Source organism: Xenopus tropicalis, chromosome 4 (genome assembly GCF_000004195.4).
Source record: "Xenopus tropicalis strain Nigerian chromosome 4, UCB_Xtro_10.0, whole genome shotgun sequence".
Classification (NCBI taxonomy): domain Eukaryota; kingdom Metazoa; phylum Chordata; class Amphibia; order Anura; family Pipidae; genus Xenopus; species Xenopus tropicalis.
Genome location: NC_030680.2, coordinates 44638176 through 44643026, shown reverse-complemented (window position 1 = coordinate 44643026; position 4851 = coordinate 44638176). Strand labels below are relative to the sequence as shown.

Sequence of the window (4851 nt, the reverse complement as noted above, 5' to 3'; positions counted from 1 at the left end):
TGACAGAGGTTACCATTAGTATTACATAAGTGGCCCCCAATTAAAAAAAAAACATTTTATGCTCCATGTATCATTCAATCTATTAGGAGCTAAACTGTTCAGGTTTTTTATCCACACTGCCTCTTAATTTAGTAAGAGTAGCTTTGTTATATTCCCCCCTCGACAGGAATATTTTATCACATCTAAGACCATCCAGCACAGTTGAGATTGGTTATGCTTTGATTGGTGGAAATGTCTAGAAACTCCTGTGTCGCTAGCGGATCCTTCTTTAAAGTTTCTAATGTCCTCTTTATGTTTGTTTGGCCAACATACACCTAGCCACAGGGGCACTTAATCATATAGATCATGCTCCTTGTTTCCCATGTTGAGATGTGTTTCAACTTTATAGGTTAGCCTTTCATTGGATGATTAAACTTATTGCCCTTAATTACTCCAGAACAGCATAGACAATTAAGGCTGTTTGGGTTACCCAAAAATACTTTGGGTTACCCAAAAATATGTTTTCCATCTTTCCATTTATCTTCACATGGGCATAGGATATCCTTTAATGTATTGTCATGCCTATAGCTGAACATGGGGGTCTTTCTATAGCATTTACCAAATTTCTTATCCCCTTGCACTACTGGCCAGTACAGCTTAATTAAAGTTTCCAGTTTCTTACTAACTTCACAGTATTTACTCACAAAGATGGATCTTGTTGTGGCATCTCTATACTTTTTGGGTTTTATAGGGTATCCCTTGGGATTGTCTGAACCTCTTTCGCTACTTGTATCAGTCTACGGTTTTCGTAGCCTTTTTCTTTAAAGTGACCTTTCAACTTCTTACCTTATAATCTTCATCTTTAGATGTTATTCTACGTGCCCTCATAAATTGGCCCATAGGAATGGCATTAATAAGATTGTGAAAATTCTTAACACTTAACAGATTGTTCCTGTCTGTTGGTTTCCTGAACAGCTCTATGAAATCTGACCATTCTTGATTGGACAATTAGAAAGTAGACCATCTGGTTAAAAATCTTTGTCTCTAATAGAGCCTCCGTAGTGTTATGCATGGAAGGTGGCAATTCAGAGATGAAGTCTAAGGAAACCGAACCCCACGGAATTAACAAACCCATTGGCTTAGTATGTGTGCTCTTAGTTCTTGAACAGACGTCACAGGATTTTACGTAATTAACACAGAATGCAAGCTTGGCCACCAAAAGAACCTCTTTGCTAGAATGATGGTTTTCTTTATTCCTGGATGCCCCGCTAACTTGGAATCATGGATTGTATTAAGCACTACTAAAGAAAATTTCTTTGGCACAAATATTTTATCTTTGAAGAAGAATAATCAATTTCTGGCCACTGTATCAGGTTCAATGGGCACATTCAAGCAACACTCCTGCTTAATCTGGTCAATAAGGGAATATTGTACACATAAAAAGTGATGTGGTTGGAGTATAGTCTCAGAGGAAATTGATGAATTTAATTGCGAGGAAAACATCCTGGAAAGGGCATCAGCCTTTGTGTTTTTTCGAACCAGGGCAACACGTGAGATGAAAGTTAAATCGCATGAAGAAGAAAGCCCAACGGGCTTGTCTGGGTCTCAGTCTCTTGGCAGTGTGGAGATATTCTAAGTTCCTGTGGTCAGTATAAATCAGGATAGGATGTAAACTACCTTCCAACAGGTACCTCCATTCTTCCAATGCCAGTTTTATTGATAGAAGCTCTCTGTCAGACACATCATAATTCTGTTTGGATTTATTCAATTTGCAAGAAAAGAAGGCCACAGGATGCAACACACTGGAATGATTTAGTCTTTGGCATAAGATTGCTCCAACTACATTTTCCGATGCGTTTAATTCCAGGACAAAGGGCAGAGATGGGTTTGGATGGCAAAGGAAGTGAAGTAGGCTTTTAAAATGTTGAAAGCTTCTTTGGCTTGAAACGTCCACTGAAACTTAGAACCCAGTGTCATAAAATAATTTGTGAGAAATCTTTAATAAATTTTCTGTAAAAATTTGCAATCCCACCTCTTTTCTTGATGTAGGTGGGGGCCAATTCAGTAGATTTTCTCCTTTTTTTTTGGTCCATTTGAATCCCTCCTGGAGAAATTATAAACCCCAAGAATTCAATAGACAATTTATGGAATTCAAATTTGACATATAATTGGTGGGCACAAAGACAAGAAAAAACTTTTTTTGTGTGAATGTTGATGTTAGAAAAAATAAGAATGTCATCGAGATAAATAATAATGAATATATCCAGAAAATCTTGGAAAACATCATTGAGAAAGTGCTGAAATGTATCTGCGGCATTACACAAACCAAAGGGATTACTGAGTATTCAAAATGCCCATATCTGGTGTGGAAGGCCGTTTTCAACTCATCTCCTTCACGGATCCTTACCAAGTTATAAGCCCCTCTTAAATCAAGCTTAGAAAATATTGTTGCCTCTCTGAGACATTGGAAAAGTTCAGGTATAAGAGGCAATGGGTATAGATTTTAATGGTTATTTTATTAAGTTCTCGATAGTCAATGCAGGGTCTTAGCGTATGATCTTTCTTTTCCACAAAGAATATCCCTGCACCCGCAGGCAAGGAGGGAAGGACGAATGAACTCCTTTGTAAGGTTTTCATCAATGTATTCTCGTAAAACTTTTAGTTCTGGCTCTGCCAAAGGAAAGATTCTCCCAAAAGGAACTTGGGAACCAGGTAGAAGATCAATAGGACAATCAGAAATACAGTGTGGGGGTAGTGAATCCTTTTTTTATCAAAGACGTCCAAAAATTTATAGTATTATACTGGTAACCCAGGAAGCTTAGTAGCAATACTACACAAACTCAAAGTCTTTGAAGAGGGAGTTGGAAGACAGTAAGAACGACATAACTTGGATGAAAAGGTGATACAACCAGTCTCCCAGTTAATAACCGGATTATACGTAGCCAATGCAGGCCGATAATTACTGGAGAAAATGCTGAAGTCACAACATCAAAACTTAAATGTTCAAGATGAATTTTATTGAGAGTAGGAGACAAAGGAAGTGATTCATGCAGAATGGGACCAGAGCTTATAGGTGAACCATCAGCGTATGAGGACTGGGAATTGCTTTTTCTTCAAAGGAATTTGATTGATTTCTGCAACTTGAAAATCAAGGAAACACCGACTAGCTCCGGAGTCAAGTATGGCTGGGAGGACTAGGGTCTCGTCTTCCAACTGCAAAGAAATGGACAAAGTTAATAACAGAGCAAAATTGCATTGGAGAGTATCAGTCCTTAAAGTAGGTTCCTTACAAGGAGAAGAACGGGTAGGACAATTGCGAAGCAGATGACCAGCGAGCCCACAATATAAACAGAGATTAAGCCGAATTCAATGTAGACGTTTCTCCGGAGACAGAGCAGGTCAAAGGGCACCAATTTGCATGGGTTCTGGCTCGCCAGCAACTGAAGTCCCAGATTCCGGTCATATGGCTGGAGTAGCCTTTGGTACCAGCCAAGAGGGATAGAACTGACCAGCCTTTTCAACCTTTCTTTCCCTTAGACGAAGGTCGACTAGAATAGACAAATGGATAAGTTCATCTAGAGTGACCGGGACCCCCACTCAAGCTAGCTCGTCTTTTAAACCGCAGGAAAGACCTAAACGGTATTGATGTTGCAAAGCTGGTTGATTCCAGTCCACGTTGGAAGCAAATTTCTGAAACTCCACTGTATAATCTTCGACTGGTCTGGTTCCTTGATGCAAATTCCTTAGACCGGCTTCAGCTGTAGCAGTCCTATGTGGATCATCATACAAAACTGCCAAAGCTTGGAAAAAGGAGTCGACCAATTGTAAGGTAGGACTGCGTTGTTCCATGATGTGAAATGAGGTTCCCCCTGCAATAAGAAAACCACGACTCCCACCTTGACTTGCTCACTAGAATACATTCTTGGTTTGAGAGTAAACAGGAGCTTGCAAGCATTCATAAAAGTTCTAAAAATTTTACGGTCACCAGAAAACTTTTCAGGCATAGCAACCTTGGGCTCAGGAGAAGGTGAGGCAGAGGCAGAGGCAGCAGCAGCGGGAGGCCCAGGTCCTAGTGCAGGTGGTTTCATAGTGCATAGTTGCTCCTGGACTTGACTGTACTCTCTCTGAAGCTCCCTCACTGCCTGTTTAAGGGAAGCAATCGGTTGGGCAAGGGTAGAGAAAGGAGAAGATTCTTCCTCCCTGTCCATGACTTGGTTATACTGTCAAGCCGTAGAAGACAGGTAGATGAGAGCAAGCTCAGAAACATCTCACACTAGCTGGAGGCTTGCCTGAGGTTTAGGACAGGAAGCGCAGAAGTGGAGAGAGGCCGGAGAGCCAAACAAGGTACCAAAAGGATCAAGCAGGAGAAACGCCAGACAGGTCCAGGTCGAGGTAGGCAGAGAAGGTTCACAAGCGGAGATCAGGCCAAAAGTCAAAACAGGAAACAGGATAATGAAAACGCCAGGCACAAGAATGAACTTGATAACCAAGCAATGACTGAGTATAATTGTCAACTTGCGCTGCACCGCATACGTTTTTAAGAGCGCTGGAATGCAAGGCCTGCTCACATGACCGAGCTGGTCTGACGCATGTGCATTACGAGCCACAGAATGGTAAGTACCCTTACACAAGTTGTACAATTCCAGGCAATGTCATTCTGTGGCTACTAAATTATGAAAACACAATTTTGCCTCTTTGTAGGTCTCTGCTAAGGCCTCACCTTGAGTATGCAATGCAGTTGTGGGCTCCAGTTCTTAAGGAGAATAATAATGAGCTGGAGAGAGTGCAGAGACATGCAACTAAACTGGGTATGGGTAAAAGGGTATGGAAGATTTAAACTATGAGGTTAGACTGTCAAGGTTGGGGTTGGTT

General features: G+C 41.0%; 1 long non-coding RNA gene across 1 annotated transcript; it reads right to left on the bottom strand.

Moving 5' to 3' along the window:
* Positions 1–2974: 2974 nt before the first annotated feature.
* On the bottom strand, positions 2975–4649 carry LOC105947239. Its single transcript, XR_001170658.3, has 2 exons — positions 3270–4649; positions 2975–3192 (listed from the first exon to the last, which is right to left on the bottom strand). It is a non-coding gene; the product is annotated as an uncharacterized LOC105947239 (long non-coding RNA).
* Between the last annotated feature and the right edge of the window lie 202 nt (positions 4650–4851).